We start from the raw sequence: 10,992 nt of genomic DNA, 5'->3' as shown, positions 1-10,992 counted from the left end.
CTCTTGCTCAGGCTGGTTTCGAACTCCTGAGCTCAAACAATCCGCCCACTTCGGCCTCCCAGAGAGCTAGGATTACAGGCGTGAGCCACCCTGCCCGGCCTACATGCTAATTTTTATTGGATGCCAGACATCGTGAATTTTATTTACTTTGTTGGGTGGTGGACTTTTTTGTTCTTATAAATATTCTTGAGCTTTGTTCTGGGGTACAAAAGTTACTTGGAAACAGTTTGGTCCCTTTAGATTTGGCTTTTGTTAGATGGGGCCAGGACAATGTTTAGTTTTTACCCACTACTGAGCCAAAAACTCTTGAGTCCGTTACTCAGTGCCCCATTAGTTGTGAAGTTTCCATTCTGGTTGTTAGGAATCACCACTATTCCAGCCTTGTGTGAGCTCTAAGGATTGTTCTCTCTAAATCTTTTGAGTGGTTCTTACCCTGCTTTCTGGTAGTTTCTTCACATACATGCACTGAGCGGAATTGCTACTGAAGAGGTATCATCTACAGAGCTGCAGAGTTCTCTCTGTGTAGCTCTCTCCTTTTTGGTTCTCTGCCTTGAGAACTCTAGCCACTTTTTTCCTGGTTTCCCAGCTCCACCCTTTCTTTTTTTTTTGAGAAACAGTCTTGCTCTGTTGCCCAGGCTAGAGTGCAGTGGCGTCATCATAGCTCACTGCAACCTTGAACTCCTGATCTCAATTGATCTTCCTTCCTCAGCCTCCCAAGTAGTTGGGACTACAGGTATGTACCACTGAGCCCAGCTACTTTTTTCTTCTTATTATTTTTTGTAGGGGTCTTGCTATGTTGCCCAGGCTGGTCTCAGACTCCTGGCTTCAAGCAATTCTCCTGCCTCAGCCTCCCAAAGTGCTAGGATTACAGGCATGAGCCACCATGCCTGGCCTCCAGCTTCACCTTTTGATGCAGGAAGACTGCTGGACTCCACCTGGTTTCCTTCTTCCTGTGTCCAGTCTGGAAGCTTTCTTTAGGCAGTAGGGTGGGACATTTATAAGTTTCACCTCATTTATTTTCTGACTCTCAGGGATGACTGAGATGACTCAGAGATGACTATTTTTCATTGTCTGGGCTTCAGTGTCTTGAGAACTATTGTTTCATATATTTTAGGGGGTATTTTAGCTGTTTTAGGTAGGAACGTAAGTCATCTTGGCTGGAAGCAGAAATCCTTATGATCTTTTGTTAATTTGTTCAGCTGGCTTGAGGTAGAGCTTGCTGTGTACCCAGCTTACACTGGTGCAACTCTCCCAACACTCCAAATTTTCCTGTCTCTGGGCCTTTGCATGAGCTCTTTCCTTTGTCTAGAATGCTCTTTCTAGCTGTACTTCCTCCTTTGGCTCAAAGAGGCCTTCTCTGACTACTCTGTTTAAAGAGAATCACTCTCTCTTTTATTTCCCATCATGTTTCTGCTTTTCTTTACAGCTTCTTCTACTAGAATATTGAAGGAATTTTTGTCTGATTCCCTGGAGACAGCTCAGGGCCAGGCACACTGTAGGTGTTCGATAAATATTTATCAAATGAATAAATGGATAAATGAGGTCTCTGCATACTTCATGGTGCCTGTCACATAAAGGAGCTCAGTCATATTGGGGGTGCCTGGCTGACTGGAACACAACTTCCTGCTCTGAGGTCCCCGGCAGGGAAGGGATATTGGGCCTCTGCGCTGAGGCCGCATTCGGCTCACCCTCAACCACACTCTTCTTAGTGATAACCCAAAGCCCCTGCGTGCCGGCCAAGGGAGGGCTGACAGGTGGGGCTGATGAGTTCCAGACCCAGGCTTCTGGGCCCCAGCACACCCTGATAGAACCGGATACTGGCTGGAAGCCGGAGTCAAGCTTCCATGACGTGTTGCCTACAAGGGATATGCCCCGCCCTTGCCCCTTGGTTGGCCCTCAGGTCTTGCCCGCCCTCAGAGCTGTCTGCCACTGGGGGAAGACATCCTCCCTCATTCTAGTTCCAGATCTGCTTGTATGACCAATGGCAACTATTAGAATACTCACAGGACTAAACAGAGGTTGGCTCCATAAAGTGAAAAAGTGCGTTGTAAATTTAAAACATTCTGTAAGCACTCACTGAACTGGAAAGGACTTGGGAAGCTTCTGTTGCAAATCTCTGCTTTTGACAGAGAAAGGAACTGAGATTCAGGCCGGGCGCGGTGGCTCACGCCTGTAATCCTAGCACTCTGGGAGGCCGAGGCGGGCGGATCATTTGAGCTCAGGAGTTCGAGACCAGCCTGAGCAAGAGCGAGACCCCGTCTCTACTAAAAATAGAAAGAAATTATCTGGACAACTAAAAATATATAGAAAAAATTAGCCGGGCATGGTGGCGCATGCCTGTAGTCCCAGCTACTCGGGAGGCTGAGGCAGAAGGATCGCTTGAGCCCAGGAGTTTGAGGTTGCTGTGAGCTAGGATGACGCCACGGCACTCACTCTAGCCCAGGCAACACAGTGAGACTCTGTCTCAAAAAATAAAAATAAATAAATAAATAAATAAATGTAGACTGCTGAGCACATACTTGGGATTTTGTGTTTCTAATCTAGCTCCTCAACCCTTGCCCACCTCAGGCTAAGCACCCTGTGCTTTGGTGCCTCCGTACTTCCCAACACCCACCTCATCTGGGGGCCTCGATCCATCTGTCTTTGGTAAGAACTACAGCTACCATTTTTTTGTGCATTTACAAAGTGCCAGGCCTTGAGCTAAGCACCTTGCATACATTATTTTATTCTCACATCATAGGACGAAATAGGTATCATTTTCCCCATTTTACTGATGAGAAAACTGAGGCTCAAAGACATTAGGTGACCTCCCAAAGGTGCTATAATTAGTAAGTGACTGAAACAGCTCAAACCCCTGAGTGGGAAATCCCCAAATTTGTAGGTTCTGGCTTCTTTCCCTTAGCAGTCTCTTCTAATAACTTGTATCTCCTGCCAGCCATTGCTTCCTGGGCGCTTGGGGAAGACCTCTGAGAGTCTATTTGGTCAGTCACTGAAACTGGGCAGGACAAGGTCTAAGACCTCCGGCTGAGAGTCTGCCCTGAGGCCCAACTCTGAGCTTTTTTAGAGTTGGCGGTGAGGATGTTTGTGAAGGTCAAAGACAACCCCATGTCAGAAACAGCCCTGGGAGAAGGAAGGGGGAATAGCCTCTGTGGAACTGAGCCCACGAAAGCCGGCCATTCTGTCAGCAAGTGTCCTGCCAGCTGGTTCTCCAGGAGTCCCCACTGCCACGTTGCCACAGGATGGTGGGAGCTGCAGAGGGCGGCTGACGAGCGGAAGTCCGGCCCGTTAGGAGCGCCAGGAGGGGCAGGTTGCCTCTCGTAGGATCACAGAGGGGAACTGGCCTCTCCAGGAGGGAATAGGGCCCGAGCCAAGCCCTGGGGGACCTGGCCACTTTGGATGAAGGAGAGCGAGGGTGGGATGGGCAGCCTTTCCTTCCATCAGGGAGAAGCTGGGGGTGCTGATCAAGCCATCCGAATTTTCCCAAGCTTCTCGGGTATGCGGTGTGCCCCACTGCGTGTCCACACCACAGAACCTCCACGCGAGGAGTTGTTATTGCCGCGTGGCAGATGAGGAAATTGAGCCCAGGGCCCAGGCATGTGCTAAGTGCCGTGTGATGAGGTGGACCATTCTGGGGGAGGCTGCGGGAGCCATGGAAGGTTCGGTTCCCAAGCCTCAGGAGTTACCTGGGCAATGCGTGGGTGGTTTATCAGCAGAGAAGACAGCAGAGGCCAGAGACTGCTAGAGCAACCTCCGCAGGTTATGAGGCAGGCCTGGGCCAGGGGCTGGAGCCTGGAAACAGGTATGGGAGGATGGGGCTGGGCTGGTGGGAGATTCAGGAGTCTAGAAGGATCTCAAAGATCATCTATCCAACGCACCCGTCTTACACGGGGAAACTGTAGAAACGGAAAGGGGCTTGCCCAAGGGCACACACTGGTTAATGGTAGAGCCAGGCCAGGGAGACCCTGAGAAGCTCCAGGACACCCCCGTTAAACACAGAGCTTCCCCTCCCCACACACTAACGTTGGAAGTGGCTCCATTTCCTCCTATAAAAGACCTTCCTCCCCCAGGGATCAAGCCCCTACCCAAGGCTACCAGGGGTCCCAGTCAGACCCAGCTCAGCGTCTGTCTCACTGTGGGCCCCGGAGGCCTTCCCTCCCATTCCCTCGGCCACAGTTTGCTCATCTGTGATATGGGCCATTAGACCGACTGGCCACCATGGCTCTTTCAGCTCTAAGTGGCCTGAGGAAGGCCAGGCTAGGGATTCTTCCTCACTCTGTGCCCCGCCCCCCCAGTCCAGCCTGACAGGGGTGGGGCCAGCCCAGTAGGGCTCACATGCCTGAGGAGTGAGCGCCTGGTCCCGAGGAAGCAACATGATCTGTAAAAGATCCATGGCCGTCTTTTTGAACTCTGGAGTGGGCGTCTCAGTCAAGTGAGGACCACAGGGGGATTAGCGATGCTGAGAGGGGAGGCAGCCACCTGGGGGAGTGATAGGAAGGGGCGAGGGGGCAGAAGGAAGCAGGAGAGGGAGCAGACTGGGCCAGGGACCCAGGAGAAGGGAAAGCACAAGAGGGAGGCAGGAGCCTGCCTGGGAGCTATGCAGGCAGAGGAAGGGTGTGGGCAGGGGCTTTGAATGATGCCTGGTCCTGAAAAGAGCTTCTGTCGTGTGTCACATACAGCACTAGGCACAAGGAGACCTGGTGGGGAAGGAGAGAAAGCATTAAATTTGCAGCCTGCCAGCCTGATTTTCAGACCCTTCCACTCATTAGCTGTGTGGCCTTAGGCAGGTCTCATGGCCTCTCTTAGCCTCAGGTCCCAACAAATAGCAGTTATGTTCTGTCCTTCACATGGGTGGGCAGTGAGGTCAGATGTCAGCCCTCCCCCAGAGCCTCCCACTGCCCTTGCTGGTCACCTGCTTGTGCCCCTTCTTTCCTCAAGCCTAGGGACAGCATTCAGCCCAGCTGCGGATGGGAGGGGGTGGGGCGAGGACCTTCCCAAGGCTCACTTTGGGTGAGGGGAGTGCATACCTGCTCTCCCCACCATGAGATATTTGGGGCTCCCCCCTTTCCCTGGCCCTGCTTGCCTTCACTACAAGAACTGAATGTTATTTAAAAGATCAGGAGATTTGCCTTAAATAGGCATGGAGTGCTGTGCCAGGCCCAGGGGGAGGGGCGGGGGAGGGGAGGAGAGAAAGGAGGGAGCCGAAAGAGAGGAGAACAACCTCCCCAGGGCTGTGCATAGCCCTTCACAGTTTACCACGCACAGTCCCAGTCTGGGCATACATGCCAGGGTCTTTCTGCTCCAGCCCCAGGAGTGGGGAGAAGGTGTTCAGGGAGGCTAGGAGCCCAGGGATGGGGCCTCCCCTGACATCTGCCCCCACCATCAGTTCCCAGACCTTTGGCCCCTGCCCCAGGGTTGCCCCTGCCTGTCCCCCCAGCCGCAGCTTGTAACTGGACGCCCTCCTCACTCTGCACCTTCCCAGGTGAGCTGGGGCTCTGCTTACTGAACCCAACACCGGCTGGGGGAGGGAAGCGAGGGGACACCGCAGGGTGGGCCTTTGCCTAGAGGCTGAGGCAGAAGGAGGCGAAGGAGTCCAGGCTGTCACTCTCAGCCCCCAACCCCAGGCTAGTGTGGCTCCCGGGGTTCCACTTTCCTCGTCTGGATCACCTTCTAAGTCTTCCAAGCCCCACCCCTCCCATCTAGGACTCAGGAGGCCATCTGTGTCCCAGCAGGGGATGCTCTTGGAATCATAAAGAAATGGGAGTCTTGTTTGTGGGGTTTCTGGGACACAGCTAGTGGGCAAGGAAGCAGCCCATGTTTGATCCTTTGTGCGAAGGCCCTGAACACCAAGGTGAGGCCTCAGATACCTGGTGCCCACCCTGGCTCTGCCTTTTACAGCTGAATGACCCAGGGCCAGCCACCTTCTGCAAGCCTGGTCGCCTCCTCTGTAAACTGAGTCTAGAGATTCCACTCCCAGAGTTGGCAACAGTGCTTTGCTAAGTTATGGCAAATGCACGGACTGACCAGGGCCAGGACCTCAGGTTTGTGGGGAAAGCAGAGGGGGCCAGACTTCCCCTCCCCTTCCCCATGGTGGGTGGGCACAGCCCGGGCCCCCCAGGAGGCTGGTGGGAAGGAAGGCTTTGTGAAAGAGGGCATTCATTTACTCCCGGCTGCTGTTAATGCTCTTTGTTATTCCTCAAGAGAGGAGGCGGGGTGGCCCCTACAGGTGAGAGTAGTGTAGACAAATCTGAGCTAACCTAGAGCAGCGGTCCCCAACCTTTTTGGCACCAGGGACTGGTTTCGTGGAAGACTATTTTTCCACCAGCTGCTAGGAAGGGTGGAGGAGACGGGGTGAGGAGGCAGAGCTCAGGTGGTGATTTGCGGCCCTGTTTTCCTAACAGGCCATGGACCGGTACCTGGGCCAGGGCTGGGGGTTAGGGACCACAGACCCAGAGGGTTTGCCAGCTCCCTGCCCAACCCCAGCTCTTCAGTCATCCTAACACCATCGATTGGCTGTTATCCCCATTTCACTAATGATGAAACTGAGGCTCAGGAGATTTAGGCAGAATATCCAAGGTCATGCCGTCAGGAAGTGATGGAGCCCGTATTTAAACACAAGAATCTGGCTTGAGGGCTCTCTGCTGCCTTTGCAAAAACCCCAGGACCCTGTATGTGGGACTTGGGTTCCAGACACAGCTTACAGTATGGCTTTGGCCAGGTTGCCTAACCTCTCAGAGAATAGTTTCTCTTGTCTTCTTTTTTTTTTTTTTGTATATATGTGAGACAGGATCTCACTCTGTCCCCTGGGTTACAGTGCAGTGGCATCAGCATAGCTCACTGAAACCTCCAGCTTCTGGGCTCAAGGGATCCTCCTGTCTCAGCCTCCCAAGCAGCTGGGACTACAGGTGCCTGCCAACATACCTGGCTAATTTTTCTATTTTATAGTAGAGATGGGGTCTGGCTATGTTGCTCAGGCTGGTCTGGAACTCCTGGCCTCAAGCGATCCTCCTGCCTCGGGCTCCCAAAGTGCTAGGATTACAAGGCATGAGCCCCTACACCTGGCCAGGTTTCTCTCTTCTTAAGATGGGGACAATTGTCCCAGCCTCTTCTTTGGGTTATTGTGAAAAACAAACAAGAGGGTTAATGAACACAGACCATGAGACACTCAACAGATACCTGGTAGAAGCTTCTTAACAAAGGAAACTTCCCAGGCCTCACTAGCAGCCCGCAGCTCCTGGGGTGTCTGTGTGCCCTACAGGCCCGGAGACTGGGAGACAAAGGAGCTGTGGGTCTCTGCAAAGGGATCCAATGACCACTTGGCGCCACCTAATGGCCTATGGCATGTAGTGCTTGGGGAGCCGGAGGGCCTGGCTGCTCTGGGACTGGGGGTCGAATGACCATCGGCCCAGTGGGGATGGGAAAAATACACCAGGACCTCAGGAGGGATAAGGTCAGGCCTACCTGGCACCTCACTGATGCACGGTGAGGGTGAGCACCCCACTAGTCCTGCCATCTCTGCCTGTCAAGGTCCCCTCCCCACATCTTGTACCCGTTGGACAGCTGGGTGGAGACCAAGAAGAGGGCACAGGGTTCTAGTTCCATCTCTGCCACTGCGAAGCTCTTCCTGCCCCAGCTACCTCTTCTGCAAAATGGAAGTAAATATTCCCACCTCTCAGAGACCTGTCTCTGCCTGTGCCTCTGTTCATTTATCAAACATTCTACAAGGCGTCCACTTTCAAAACTCATCCTGCCGAGTGCTGTGGGGACACAAAGACATCTAAGCCAGGTCTCATGGTACCCGGGGATCCTCCCCATTGTAGGGGGAGACCAGACGGACTTATCTACCCTCAGCTGCAGGTCCCCGAGGCACTGAAGAGGGAGCACTGAGATGGGAAATGACGGGGAGGCAGCAGAAAGTGGGACTCACCCCTCACCCCCGACCCAGGTGAGTGTTTTCCAGAGGTGGCAGGGACTGTAGCCAGTCAGGTCATAGCATTCTCTTTTTCTCTTTCTGCCACGCCCTCTGGCCCGGCCCCCTGCCTGCTTCCTAGCTGGGGACTGGCTGCCCCTGAGCTCGGCCCCCTACTGTGGGCCCAGGCCCCTCAGAGCCAGGCCTGCCTCCCCTAACTCCCACCTTCTCTTGCCTTAAAGCCTTTAAAGGGAGCCATGGGCTCCATCAGAGATCGATCGCAGCTGCTGGGTGCATGTGTCCTGCCACTGCGAAGCTCCTCTCTCCTGAATGCCTTCCTCCAGCATGTCCACCTGTAGGGCAGTGGAGAGGAGAGTGGGTGATCCCCACAACTAGGGAGGAGACCGAGCCCAGGGTTCCCGCCCCCACCCCCAGCAGGAGACACCCCCTGCATCAGGGCTGCGTTCTCAGCAGGCGGCAAGCCCTTGTGGTCCCTGCCTGTATGTCATTCCCTGGCAGTCAGCGAGGTGCACACTGAGGCTTCAGAGAGGCGGGGGCTCCGTCCTATTCTGAGGGGCTCCCTGGTGAAGGGACAGACCCACAGCAAAGCACAACACAGGGTGTGTGCTCCGAGGCAGGAACTGACCATTCTGCCTAGCAAGGGGCAGGGCTAGGTCCTAGGAAACAGAGGAAGTGAGTCTGGAAGGGTAATCGGGACATCTCAGGCTGGAAACTTGTAGCAAAGTTGAGGTGTTTGAGGGGGGAGGCGTCGGCATGCGAGGCACCTGGACCTCTCTGCCAGACCCTGCCATCGTGTCTTCTCTGGCTCATCCCCCTAGTCTTGGCTCAAATGTCCCCTCGGAGTCCCTTTCTTAGACCATCCTGTAAGTGAGTTCTCACTGCCCCCCAAGTATCCTCTTTTACTGTGGTCCTCGGCCCCGGGGCCACAGACTGGTACCGGTCTGTGGCCTGTTAGGAACCGGGCCACACAGCAGGAGGCAAGTGGCTGGCGAACCAGCGAAGCCTCGTCTGTATTCACAGTCACTGTCTCCTGTCACCCCCATGCGGGACCGTCTAGTTGCGGGAAAACAAGCTCAGGGCTCCCACTGATTCTGCATCATGGTGAGTTGTGTAATTATTTCATTATCTATTACAGTGTAATAATAATAGAAATAAAGTGCACAATAAATGTGATGCGCTTGAATCATCTCGAAACCATCCCCGCCCTGGTCTGTGGAAAAATCGTCTTCCATGAAACCGGCCCCTGGTGCCAAAAATGTTGGGGATTGCTGCTCTATTCCTTCTTCTGATTACTTAGCACTCGTCACAGTTTGTGATCATCTTCTTACTTGTTTCCTTGTTTGTAATCGTTCTCCCTCCAGCTCTCTCTATGCACCCTGAGGCAGCACCGTGTCCATGCGGTCTACTGTTGGGTCTCCGGTGTCTAGCCCAGTGCCTGGCATAGTCGGGGAACTTGGTAGGTACTTGCGAATGAATGAGCACGCAGGATGGGTGGTGGTCTCCTTCATTCCAGTGTGACCAGACGATTCCTGGGGATATTGTCACCTTCGTTCTGCCTGCTCTGTGCTTCCCGCTCCAGCCCTGCCCCGTGCTCTAAGCAGGTCACCAGGCCTTTGTGCTGCTTTGCCTCTCAAGTCCAGAAGCTACCTGAGGACGCAGTCTTTCCTGGCTTTGCCTCCTGGGTCTAATTCCTTTCGGGGATGACGCTGGTGGGAAGGAGAGGCAGAGAGATGGAGGGTCCCTGAGACTGGGGGGGTGGGGTGGTGAGGGTCCTGCAAGCAGGAGGTGGCAGGGTTCCAGAGCGCCGGGCAGGAGGCACCTGGAGAGGCTGTGGCTCTCAGAAAGCCCCTCCCTGCCCTGCTCCCAGTCCTGGCTGGCAACTACCAGTGCATGCTGGTCCGTGCGGGCTCCCGGGTGAGAGGCTGCTCCTGCCAGCTCCACCCGTCATCCTGACTGAGAGGGGGTTATCCTACACCCAGGGGTGCAGGTTCAAAGTTAGATTAAATTAGATGTCAGGAACCATAAGGTTTCCTGTGCATGTGCCTCCCCAGATAATGTATTCTTGCGTCCTGGCCTGAGGTGCGGGTGAGGGGCAGAGATGTCTGTAGCTCCCCCCGTGAGGCGCTCGCCTGCCTTCCTCGAGGGCCCTTCTGGAGAGCATTTTCCCAACAAGAAGGGGTTGCTAAGGAGAGGACTTTCTGGTGCCCACGTAGTCTCATCTTTAAGCAGGGCAGGTGCATATGAGACCAGGGAAAGCTACGATCAGCCCCTGGATGAGGGAAGGAGCTGGGTGGGTGAGGGCGCCCCAGCAGTGTGTGTGGAGGGAGGGGCTCAGAGACAGGAGAGTCCCAGGAGAAGATACAGAAGCAGGCTCACACCTGTAATCCTGGCACTTTGGGAGGCCAAGCTGGGAGGATGGCTTGAGGCCAGGAGTTTGAGACCAGCCTGGGCAACATATCAAGACCCTGTTCTCTACCAAAAATAAAACAATTAGCTGGGCGTGGTGGCACCCTGAGGGGCCTCTGTGATCTGCTCAGAGCTGGACCTGGGAAGGGGGCAGTGTAGTACAGGCAGATTGAGAACATCCTAGCATATCATGGCACCACATTTAAAGATCCCCCTCCCCTCCTTCAGGCTGGAACCGTCTTCCAGTAATTCGCCAAAATAACGAATACAAAGGGAAGGAGGAGAGGTACCTGCTATATGTTACGTAGGCCTTTTAGAAAACATGGGGTTGTTCTTTTGGCCACGTACATACGAATCTACAAGAAAGGTGATGTGGACATCAAGGGAATCGGTACTGTTCAAAAAGGAATGCCCCACAGATGTCACCATGGCAAAGCTGGAAGAGTCTACACCGTTACCCAGCATGCTGTTGGCATTGCTATAAACAAACGAGGGCAAGATTCTTTCCAAGAGGATTACGTGAGTATTGAGCATATTAAGCACTTCGAGAGCCGAGATAGCTTCCTGAAGCGCGTGACGGAAAATAATCAGCAAAAGAAGGAAGCTGAAGAGAAAGGTGCCTGGGGCCGGGCGCGGTGGCTCACGCCTGTAATCCTAGC

Source organism: Propithecus coquereli, unplaced genomic scaffold (assembly GCF_000956105.1).
Source record: "Propithecus coquereli isolate 6110/MARCELLA unplaced genomic scaffold, Pcoq_1.0 Scaffold221, whole genome shotgun sequence".
Classification (NCBI taxonomy): Eukaryota; Metazoa; Chordata; class Mammalia; order Primates; family Indriidae; genus Propithecus; species Propithecus coquereli.
This window is presented reverse-complemented; position numbering follows the sequence as displayed.